At 39.9% G+C, this 13,032-nt stretch overlaps 1 long non-coding RNA gene across 1 annotated transcript; it reads left to right on the top strand.

The window, feature by feature from the left end:
• The first annotated feature begins 6,244 nt into the window (after positions 1-6,244).
• Positions 6,245-7,785, top strand: LOC139435107 (uncharacterized). Its single transcript, XR_011644380.1, has 3 exons — positions 6,245-6,327; positions 6,682-6,773; positions 7,155-7,785. It is a non-coding gene; the product is annotated as an uncharacterized lncRNA (long non-coding RNA).
• Positions 7,786-13,032: the final 5,247 nt, after the last annotated feature.

A 13,032-nucleotide genomic window follows, 5' to 3' on the forward strand; every position in this document is an offset into this window, starting at 1 on the left:
CGAACACAGGCCACTCGATTCACAACATTACGCTAACCCTACCCCTACCCCTAACCCTACCCCTACCCCTACCCCTCACACCAGATACTGACTGATTTTCGGACCCCCCCAATAAAGCAAAGATGCACGTTTCAGAGTGGCCTTTTATTGTGGCCAGCCTAAGGCACACCTGTGCAATAATCCTGCTGTCTAATCAGCATCTTGATATGCCACACCTGTGAGGTGGGATGGATTATCTCGGCAAAGGAGAAGTGCTCACTATCACAGATTTTTTCAGATTTGTGAACAATATTTGAGAGAAATGGTTATTTTGTGTATATATAAAATGTTTTAGATCTTTGAGTTCATCTCATGAAAATGGGAGCAAAAACAAAAGTGTTGCGTTTATATTTTTGTTCAGTGTATTTATATAAATTAGTATATTGCAAGATGACCACAGGAATGTTTATTGGGGCACGGTAAATGAGCTTGGTTTTGCTAGAAAAGCTGTTCACACAATATTGCGCCACATTAGTGTCTCCATTAGTTGCTGGCTGTAATAGAAAGAGAGAGATTTAAATATTACAGAATTGAGTCCACTATACTTTGCAAACTGGCTGTGCACTTTGAATGTGGAATGGTTTTGGGTTGTTTTGGCTCTTTCCAGAAGTCACATTAAATGGCGGACAACATGACTTTCAGTTTGTGTTCATGTCCAGGTCAGAGGCCAGTCCTTGATCAACGAGGCTGTTACAGGAGAGAGGAGTCATTATTACACTTTATCACCTACGTTCTCCAGACTCTCTGCTTTGTGGTTTTTGATGAGCCTGTTGTTCTTAAGCCAGAGTCACTCTTTTGATTCTTGATTATCAGAGTCCTCAAAGAAATAAAAGCTGTTAGATATTGTGTATATTATATGGATTTGTAACGATTTCTACAGGATAGAGTGATGATTGAAATCACCTCAGGTTTGGCGCCTGGTCCCGGAGACTTGCAGTAGATCAGAAGAAGGTCGGAGATGTAAAGGGCGCCATTTTGTTGAGGGTTCTGTTGGTGGTGAGGAGAACCCTAAAGTTTAGGAGGGTGTAAGAGGTTCTAAACATACTGGAATATCACAGGATTATATTTCACAGACTATCACAGAGCTTTAAAGTGAGAGGTTGCACAGACTTAAATGTGTCCAACCATGGTGGTGTCTGATTATTCAAATAAAGTTCACCCAAACAGACCATAAAGTCTGTCAATAGACTGTTTTTCAATTAGATAAAAGACCAAATAAAAGGTTAGCAGGATCTTCTCATGATATATTTTCAGATCTTGTCTTTTTTAAATCTCAGAAGCTTTATGTTTATTTTTTTCAGAAGTTAACATTTCTTCTGTTAGCAATGTTAGTGCAAGCTGGCCCCAATAAGTTCAAATTAATAAAAACTATAAACAGAAACAGCTTTAAAAGCGCTGTAAAGTTTAATATAGTGTTGATAACATTGAGGTTTAACTAATGGTAAGGTGGAGGTAAAACATGTCATTTTGATATTTTTTCAGAAACTGGATAGGGTACACTGTGATTCAACTCTTTGTAGTTTGGTTGTTTTTGTGAGTTTTTATCCCCAGCTATTTGTTACAACTCGTAAAAATATTGATTGGTGCGAGGTGTCACTTCAGATTTTGTGTGAATACATACTGTAGCAGTGGCAGGGGAGCAGCAGCGGACTGAACCAGGCAGAAAATCAAAGGCATGGTATTATGCTGGAGAAAAAGGGCAAAATGTTTTTGTTGTACTGCATAAATGAAAAAAGTGGGATTTTCTTCTCATCAATTCTTCTATACTTTCCAAGTCTACCTCTCTGGACCATTGGGGGGCATGCAGTTACATGTGGCTCCTTACAGGATCACACTCAACATTTTTCATTACTCCTCAAGGCTTCCTGCAGCTTGTGAGGAGGTGGAGGTCAACGTCCTTCATCTCACTGTCCTTTACAATGTCAGCAGTGCAGCATGGGTAAGAAATGACCTGATATGCTTAGAGAATGTAGCCCAGTGTCAAAAAGCCTGCAGGTAATCCTCCAAACTCTGTTTCTACTTTTTTCTTTTTATGACATTTATAGGTCAATGTGACTCTCTAAAATCTCACTGACCTTTTAGATTAATTTGGTGGGATTGTTGACCTTTGACACTGGCAGCAGACTTCACAGTGAGAATTCTACCACTATTGTATGTTGTTCAAGTGTTTTAACTATTTAGTTATTTAATCTAATATTCAGACCGTCCTGCTTCTCATCTTTATTTCACCATGTGTGTTTAATTTAAGTTGGTTAACCAGAAGCCAATTAAAAATATATATGTATTAACTGACACTGGTTTCAAAGTATCTTTAAGTCCCCTTAAACATTTAGTCAATATATAACATAACAATGTTTTTTATTAAGAATTTTCTTTTGGCCTATTTGAAAGTTGCATCTGAAATCGTGCTAATGATTTTGTATTTCCAATTTCCTTTCATATACAAACTGTCGGTTTGAAAATCCTGTGTGGCCTATATGCTTTTCAAAGAGTGGGTCAAAAAGAGAGTTTTTTCTTTTAAAGTTGAGTAATTTTGCAAATGTATCCCTTTTTTAATGTTTTATCAAGATTATGTGTTAGTCCTTAATGTATACAAATCTTAGGCTCTTCTTGATAAAGTCTGAAACATCAGCATTGACTGAGAAGAGACTCCGGCAGTTGCGGTCGAATAGTCCAAAAACAGCTCTATCGTTTATCCCTATCGTCTATTCCTTGACCTCTGTGTGAAACGTCACGGGGTTAAGGAATAGTGGATAGGAGAATTGGAGAAGAGACTGCGGTGCTTTGAGAATCCGACTGCACTTTCACTATCCGACGTATTTATGCTGCGCCAGCGGACGTCATAAATGTGAGTCTGCTGCTGTGGGGAAACTACAGTTTTCTATACAGCGGACTACAACATGGATGTATAATAAGAACGAGGGACTACTGTAAACTCATCTAGATCTGCACAGTGCTCTGATGGTGTTGTTGTATGTTTTATGAACGTGGACAACAGAGAAACATATTCTTCATGACCAAAGTTGGAATTAAAATAAAAAAGGAAAGTGAAACAAAACTTATGCTCGTCTCCCTCTCCCTCCGGTCCACATTAATACAAATGATCCCAATACGTAGCCTGGCCCTATTGTATGAAAAGATCGTAAAATAAATACAAATGTATTTATTATAAACGTTAGTCCTTAACATCTATCACTGTGTATATCACCATTCAAAAATCTTTTAAAAGTTGAACAAACCCCACACAGCTCAGTAAAGACTGTGAAATGTTGACTTTATTTGATAATTTCAGTAAAAACTAACGTTTATATTTCTCTTTTTGATTATAATACTGATGAACGTTCAAAACAAAGCACTTTGGCAAGTTGCCACCTATGTTTTAAAATGTTTAATAAGCACCGTAACATTCATGAGATCATTGAATCCTCGGTCATAATTGTGGGGCAGCATTTTCTCCTTTTATTTCGTAAAGGAAGGTCCAGTGGTTCCTAAGCTACAGGAGGTTATAAAGGACGTTTGAAACCTGGGTTGCGTTCCGATAATCCAAAAATCAGCTCCTAAATTCTAACCCTATCTCCTATTCCTTGACCTCTGAGTGAAACGTCACGGGGTTAGGGGATAGTGGATAGGAGAATTCAAAAGGACTTAGGAGAAGAGACTGCGGTACTTTAGAGAATTCGAATGCACTTTCACTATCCGACGTGTTTATGATGCGCCAGCGGACGTCATGAATGTGCGTCTGCTGCTGTGGGGAAACTACAATTTTCTATACAGCGGACTACAACATGGATGTTTAATAAGAACGAGGGACTACTGTAAACTCATCTAGAGACTCTGCACCGTGCTCTGATGCTGTTGTTTTATGCTTTGTGAACGTGGACAACAGAGAAACATATTCTTCATGACCAAAGTTGGAATTGAAATAAAAAAGGAAAGTGAAACTTATGCTCGTCGTCACCCTCTCCCTCCGGTCCACATTAATACTAATGATCCCAATACGTATGATTGTATGAACTATGAAAATATCTTAAAATCAATACAAATGTATTTATTATAAATGTTAGTCCTTAACATCTATCACTGTGTATATCACCATTCAAACATCTTTTAAAAGTTGAACAAACTCCACACAGCTCAGTAAAGACTGAAATGTTGACTTTATTTGATCATTTCAGTAAAAACTAACGTTCATATTTCTCTTTTTGATTATAATACTGATGAACGTTCAGAACAAAGCACTTTCCTTTCATTTGGAGAATTGGAACGGCACTTAACATGGCTGCCAGTGACGTACTTCCGGGTCATTTCACTTGGTTAGGAAGGTTCCTAAGCTAAATGGACTATTGGAACGCAACCCTGCTGTCCTATCTAGACCAAGCCCCCAGGAAGTGCGCCGGACTCAGATGGAAATATTCGTGCTGGCCAAACGGCGGTACTGCACATCCGTTTGGTTGCCAGGCCCGGAAACACTTTTTCCCATTGACTTACATGGGGAAAGAGTGGTCTGTAACTCGTTGGATAATTTTTTTTAAACTAAATAAACAACCCAGTATGAACACTTGTATAGCCTTTATTAAAAACATTCGTTCCTCAAGTTGTAAAAATGTGCTAATAACGTTATTCTGAGAGTTATTTCCCTCGGCATTATAAACGCGCATCTAACCCACGGGACCGCGCTGCCCGGCACGTTCATGTTACGTGTTCAGCACTACATGAGTTTCTCTTTACCCATGGATGCACAATAACAACGGACCCATATCGCCTTACTGCCAGCCCACGGAGCTGTAATAATGGATATATTGCACATGTTTGCTGTAATTCATCATTTGTAAAATATTATACTACATGGGCTGTATGATGTAAATATTGTACCGTAAATGTTGTATTAAATAAAGTTAATATTACCGACGTAGATTAATGTTCCTGTAGCTTCTTATATATATATATATATATATATATATATATATATATATATATATACAGTGCAATAATTATTTCATGCTAAATGAAGCTCTGTTGGATATCACTAGATCCTGTTACAGCATAATAGAAGTACATAACGATTGATGTGTACATTAGCATAATTACTAGCTAGCCGCTAGCTGCTAACTGCATAATAACAAGCCATTACCATGCTGTCATGAGCGCACGGTGCTGTTACGTGTACGCAAATTGACGTGCTTGATGTGAACGAGCATGTTGGTTAAAGTTGTGCATGCGCTATGAGCGCACATACGGGTGCTTCTCAGGCATGCCGGGTAATCTGTGACGTTTCACTCTCTCAAAAGTTGGGCCATTTTATCATCATGCGCTAATCACGGATGTATAGAACTGGATACAGCGTGGGAGGCGGGGCCTCATTCATTCCTATGAGAGTTGCCCATGAGCGCATGATGATAAAATGGCCCAACTTTTGAGAGTGAAACGTCACAGATTACCCGGCATGCCTGAGAAGTACCCGTATGTGATATACATATCTAGTGATATATATACACACAGTGAAATAAACTTGTTAGTGCAATAAGAAGCTACAGGAACGTTAATCTACGTCGGTAATATTAACTTTATTTAATACAACATTTACGGTACAAGATTTACATCATACAGCCCATGTAGTATAATATTTTACAAATGATGAATTACAGCAAACATGTGCAATATATCCATTATTACAGCTCTGTGGGCTGGCAGTAAGGCGATATGGGTCCGTTGTTATTGTGCATCCATGGGTAAAGAGAAACTCATGTAGTGCTGAACACGTAACATGAACGTGCAGGGCGGCGCGGTCCCGTGGGTTAGATGCGCGTTCATAATGCCGAGGGAAATAACTCTCAGAATAACGTTATTAGCACATTTTTACAACTTGAGGAACGAATGTTTTTAATAAGGGCTATACAAACGTTCATACTGGGTAGTTTATTTAGTTTAAAAAAAATTATCCAACGAGTTACAGACCATTCTTTCCCCATGTAAGTCAATGGGAAAAAGTGTTTCCGGGCCTGGCAACCAAACGGATGTGCAGTACCGCCGTTTGGCCAGCACGAATATTTCCATCTGAGTCCGGCGCACTTCCTGGGGGCTTGGCGCTAATGAGCAACTCTCATAGGAATGAATGAGGCCCCGCCTCCCACGCTGTATCCAGTTCGTATTATACATCCATGGTCACTGTCACCATAGATATATATAAACACTAGATGGCTCATGGGAGATTTTCCAGCGTAGCTGACCGGCCGCCATCTTGCTACAGTCAACAGTTACTCTGATTCGCGTTATGGTAGCTGTTGTAAGGTGAGTGATCTGCACAAAAATACTCTTAACTCACTGAAATCTTGACTGATTTACAAACGGTTTGGTTTATTATAAACATGATTAGCATGGCTATGATACAGGATGCTTGGACATGTTGAAATTGCAGCTTTTCTTTGTGTATGTGGTTGTATTTATTAGCTGGCTAATAACAAGAGGCTGTCAGTGAGACCTAGTATTACAAAGTTGACCCAGCAACTTTGCACCAGTGGGAGAGGCAGAACTGCTCTTTCTTTTCAACACAACTTAAGTTACACATGATTTCTTCCTAGTGGTTTGGCTTGTTAAAAACATCTTGCATTATGATACAGGAATTTGCTGGCTTTGTGTTTACAGAAGTACCTGACTATGCCGGACTTTTGTGCAGCCTACGGATGCTCTAATCACCGCAGTCTGGAAACAAGAACCCGTGGGATCACCTTTCACGTGTAAGATATGACAATATTATGACTAAAATTAGGATAATCGTTAATTACTTAGTGGATGTATGTACATTACAAGTCCTGCTACACAGGATCAGTGGGGCTATGTGAGATAATAGTATTGCAAGATTGTTGTTGACCCAGCCTCTTTAGAATATGTTGTTACCATTTCTTTACACAATTATTTAATGTTTCTATTGGACACCTTTTGTATTACTCTTAGTGTGGTTGTCTTATTCTTAAAGTAGGCTATACATACATGCATACATACCAAAAATATGATAATTTCGGTGTGTATTTTTGTCCTACCCTTAATGTTAAAGGAAAGAAGGGAGGAACATGTTGACAATAATTTATATATCTGGCTACCTTTCTCATGTTTTTAAGGTTTCCCAAAACCAAAGAGAGGAGGAGGCAGTGGGAACTCGCCCAAAGAAGGGACGGTTTTGTTTCCTGTGACAGGACACTGCAGTGAGCACTTCAGGAGTGAGGAATTTGACCGGACAGGAGACGCAGCACTATGTTCCCCACATATGTTTATGTTTGCTCAGTCTAATAAACCCATAACATGGTTGTGAAAGAATACCAAAGCTGAGGCTGGACGGTGATTGATTGTTGGTGTGCCATGTGTTCTTCTTAATAATAATAATACATTTATTTTGGGGGGCCGCCTTTCATAACACCCAAGGACACATAGGATAGTTTATGTTTAAATTGTTCCCTATATTGCATAGGGGCAATATAGGGAACAATTTAAACAGTGGATTTTGTGATATATCAGCCGGGGTGAGACAAGACAAACCACAAATGGACTACAGAAGGACACATGGTACAGATTATTCTTGGTCTTTTTTCAATAACATATTTCAAAGGTTCTGGATTTGTTTACAAATCTAGAAACTAAATACAAAACTAGGATGATATGAAGATCTCATGTCAAAAATAATTGTGATAAATTAGACAGAACTGGCCTGTCTGTGAGCACATTTTATGTTGGTTTGGTTCTTCTGATAAAGGTGTGAATATCTAAATAATATACCAACATATGCTATTGTCATTAGTTGTGTCCCTGTTCTTAAAGCTAAGGCATTGCTAAATTAACAACTCTTGGCTTACAGAGTGGTAACATGAGACCGATTTTTATATATAAAATATAAATGTATTTTAATTTTATAATTTATTTGAAATATTAACAATATAATAAAATAAATGGAAATATATACACGGGCAAATATTTAATATAAATACCTTGTGTGTGTGTGTATAGCTATTGCTTTATCTGATTAATGTTATTTTCATATGAAAGTCCATGATTATAAGTATGCAGTATCATAACTACATCTTTGATGTTTATAAAAAACCAAACCGTTTGAAAATTGGTTGAAAATTGAGCAAGCTATGGTTATTTAAATAGTAAACCATAATGTTATGAATGAGAGAACTGCCTGTAGCAAGATGGCGGCCAAGTGGCAACGTCGGTCTCAATTGGCCAGCAGCGCGGGTGAGTCATCTAGTGTTTATATATATCTATGACTGTCACTACCCGATCCGTCCCCCTGCCCGATCGGTACTGCGCATGTGCGAGTTGGTCCGCCATATTGGACAACTCCGGACGGCAAACCAAGATGGACACTTGACACAGTGGCTTTTAGCAAAGCTCAAAAAGAAAACTCGAGAGAGATGAGTTATAGTTAATACAACGTGACTTCATTATTATTTAACAACTCTTTTTATGGGGTTCTTTTATTTGGGGTTAAGTACATTGTCAGAATAAGTGAGAAATGAATTTAACTTCTGTTAGACAGCTATCATACTGAATACATATTTACTGTGAATGTATGCAAACATGTATGGCATATGGCTGTCCAACAGAAGTTAAATCCATGTATCACTTATTCTGACAATGTACTTAACCCCAAATAAAAGAACCCAATAAAAAGAGTTGTTAAATAATAGTGAAGTCACGTTGTAATAACAATAACTCATCCCTCTCGAGTTTTCCTTTTGAGCTTTGCCAAAAGCCACTGTGTCAATATTGTCCTACTTGAGTTGCCGTCCGGAGTTGTCCAATATGGCGGACCATCTCGCACATGCGCAGTACCGATCGGGCAGGGGGACGGATCGGGTAGTGACAGTGACAGTCATAGACATATAAAGAGTAGACGCCGCATTGGCTGCTGGGGCGCAAGAAATACGGCCGCCATCTTGGACCGGTCATCCTAGACATTCTACCCAGAGACAGCAGAGGTTTCAAGATGCCAGAGCACTGTGCGGCGTATTGCTGTGCAAATCGGCGGACGATTGCGAACAGGGGTCGGGGGATTACTTTTCACAAGTAAGATTCAACATTATTATTGTACTGTATTGATGTCCGCCAGCGAAATCGTAGCCAGCAAACATTATGTGTATGGCCAACTGAGACTTTATAAATCATATGCTGCTGTAACAAGTGCATTTCCCCGTTGTGGGATGAATAAAGTAAAATCTAATCTATCTATGAAGAAGGAAGAAAATAAGCTTGACCTCCTTCTTAAAAAATGTTTGTGTTGACTCTCAAATCTCCCGTTTTTATTTTGAAGGTTTCCCAAAGACAAAGATATGAGGAAGAAGTGGGAAGTTGCTTTGAGGATTGTAAGCAGGACGAGTTTGACAGGACAGGACAGATTGTCCGACTCAGAGATGGTGTTATTCCCTCCATCTTCAGCTTCCCGGTTCACCTCCAAAGAGTAGGTGTATCATCATAAAGCTAATAGCATTCATACATGTAAATATTCTATTATCAATAACAGGGCAGGGTGGTGTGTGTGTGTGTGTGTGTGTGTGTGTGTTCTGTTGAGGAAAGCATGATTTCTTTTTTGTGATTTCTGAATCTAGTATTACATATATGGTGTTGTACAGTATTTATTTGTCTGTTCTCTTTTTTGGTGTACTCAGAGTTGCAGCGGACCTGCAGGTTTCTGGGAGTTTGTTCCAGATATTTGGAGCATAATAACTGAACGCTGCTATACCATGTTTAGTGCCAATTAGCTTATGTAAGCCTGGGTGAAAAAACATCCCTGCAACAGCAACACATTCCACCCACTCCTAAAACTACAGCCCCTCCGTTATTTTTTTTACCTGGAGCAATCCACCGAGCTCCGAGTTGCACACGGACTGGAAAGATGATAGCTCTAAGGCTCCTTGCTGCTGACATCTTTAACCTCTCCGACTTCAAATCCAGCCATGTTTAGACTGTTACATTCACTCATGCAGCTGCGGGTTCCTTGTAACAGCATTTTAAGTTTGTGTGTGTGTGTGTGTGTGTGTGTGTGTGTGTGTGTGTGTGTGTGTGTGTGTGTGTGTGTGTGTGTGTGTGTGTGTGTGTGTGTGTGTGTGTGTGTGTGTGTGTGTGTGTGTGTGTGTGTGTGTGTGTGTGTGTGTGTGTGTGTGTGTGTGTGTGTGTGTGTGTGTGTGTGTGTGTGTGTGTGTGTGTGTGTGTGTGTGTGTGTGTGTGTGTGTGTGTGTGTGTGTGTGTGTGTGTGTGTGTGTGTGTGTTCTTTTCAAGTATTATGCTTCTTCATTTTAGCTGGAAAAGGGCAGGACTACGTCTACTTCCAGAAAAGCTGAAGAGAGCCTGTCTGTGGCCCCTCAGGACGACCCAGAAGCTTCAACCTCACACTCACAACCTCAGCCTAATGATGTGAGTATTTCTATTTTCAACATCATATCATAATGGTCCTAGACAAAGTAAAATCTCTCTTGTTTGTTGCCACTCACAAATAAACCCACTCACAAATAAACCCATACACACACAATTGAAGACATGTTGAACATGCATTCCTGGCACACTCACTCACTCACACACGTGTACACACACACACACACACACACACACACACACACACACACACACACACACACACACACACGCGCACACACACACACGCATGATGCTGGCAGTGGCTTTGACAGGTGATGACTATAAGAAAGAATGTGGGCCATACTCTAGTTGTGTCAAAGTGATGTGTGTGAAGTGAAACATCACTCAAACCATGTTCATCCCTCTTTCTACTGGGATCATAGCTATGTCTCGCCTGCTTCTCCTACTGCTCTTAAGGCCAGACTCAATGAAGCTTTAGCAAGAGTGGAGAGTCTCGAGCGAGAGAGGAAGAATGCCATGGCTAGAGAAAAGAGGGCAAAGACCACAGTGAGGAGTCTTTTGGGGGATTTGAGGGAAAAGAACCTCATTAATGAAGAACTCAAAGAGAGGCTTGATTTCTACTCAGGTAAGATGAAAGTAGCACTTTGAAATTCATGTACATCTTACTCTTACACTCTTTATTAAACTCCTTTGTTATTATATGAAGGGGACTTATAAAACATTTCTCATACAATTTCAGATCTTCAAATAGACTTCAAGGCAAAGCAGGGCCATGAGTACTCAAAGGACCACAGAGAGTTTGCCCTCACTCTCCATCTACATGGTCCAAAGGCATACAAATACCTCAGAGAGACTACAAATCTTCCCCTCCCTCATCCACATACATTACAAAGGTAGTCTTAATGTTGTTCAATTTCATTTTTGGAAATTACGGTTGCAAATACGTTAAATAGCTACTTCTCAATTTTTTTTTTTACAGGTGGCTGTGTTCGGTGGATGGCAAGCCTGGCCTGAACAAGATGATGCTGGATATGCTGGAGAGAAGATGCCAGGACGACCAGGCTCAATATGGATGTGTTGCACTCATGTTGGATGCCATGGCCATCAGGAAACATGTGCAATATAATCCACATAACCAGTCAATGTCTGGTTTTGTAGACATGGGTGATGGAAACAATGAGACCGATGCTGCTACTGAGGCTCTTGTGTTCATGGTGGTTGGCCTACACGGACATTGGAAGGCTCCCATTGCATATTACCTGACGAAGTCTCTGTCACCTGAAACACAAAGGGTCCTTCTCAGTCATGCTTTGGAGGAGCTGCATGCACGGGGCATTCGGGTGGTATCTGTCACGATGGATGGGCATGCCTCCAACGTCAGCATGTGCAACCAACTTGGGTGTGAGCTGAAGGGAAACCCACAGGAGCCGCTTCAAACCAGTTTCCCGCATCCCTCGACTGGCGACAAAGTATTTGTAATGATGGATGCATGCCACATGCTGAAGTTGGCACGTAATATGTTGCAGGTAAATGATGATTGTTGTAGATCTATTTGTACAAGTTATGTCTCTTCTGCTAAAAGTTGTATCTAAATATTGTTGTCTGTTCATTTGCACGTTATGGCTGGACGTGATGATCAACATTTTGCTGTTTGTACTTGTTTGAGCAGTGACTGAATCTTTCTCTGCAGGCATACAGTCCAATTGCAACGACCACCGGACAGATCAAGTGGACGTTCATCAATCATCTCAATGATGTGCAAAAAAAAGACGGACTGCATGCTGCCAATAAAATCATAGACAAACATGTCTACTTTGAGAACCACAAGATGAGGGTGTCCCTGGCTGCACAAACACTGAGTCGCTCCGTGTCAGTTGCTCTCCGCACAATGAGGGATCTTAGGTACTCTCAGTTTAAAGACTGTGAGGCAACGGCAGAATTCATTGAGGTAAACAGTTAGTGATTATAGAACCAAGTACGTGTTTGTTTTTAAATAATTGATCAAAATGTGATTTGAGCATCAGGAACAATTTGTTGATAATTCTCTAAGTTCAACATGCAAATATTTTCATGAACCGTGATATTGCATATTCATAAATACAAAAGTTTGTATATAACCTTACACAAACCTTCACACATGTTAGAGTGGTAAAGCTCTGTGTGAAATTTGCTGTAGCACAAAGCACCCTATGGAGAGAAGGAAGTCAAGCAAATACTAAGTTTGCATGTTGCACGTTGAACATACAGTTTAGAAATAAGTACTAAGTACTAATAGATGAGTATTGATTACAACTATCCGATACCTAATGAAACACTGTAATGATAGTGATTTAGATGCCGATATTTCTTTATAGATGATTGACAGGCTGTTTGATACAATGAATGGACGCAATCCTCGTGCCAAAGGATTCAAATCTCCCTTGGGTGCTTTGAATTGGATGGAGAGGAAAGCATTTTTGTCAAGAGCCAGGGAGTACTTGCTCACTTTGGTGACAAAAGATGGAGCACCACTTCACCGATCTAAGAGGTCTATTCAAATAGTGCTTGTTATTCATGCATGAAAAGTTCACGACATGAGTTCAACGATACTCTGTTCCGTTATGCATCGAGTTCATAAGATGCTCT

This window comes from Pseudochaenichthys georgianus, chromosome 14, assembly GCF_902827115.2.
Source record: "Pseudochaenichthys georgianus chromosome 14, fPseGeo1.2, whole genome shotgun sequence".
NCBI classification, from domain to species: Eukaryota; Metazoa; Chordata; class Actinopteri; order Perciformes; family Channichthyidae; genus Pseudochaenichthys; species Pseudochaenichthys georgianus.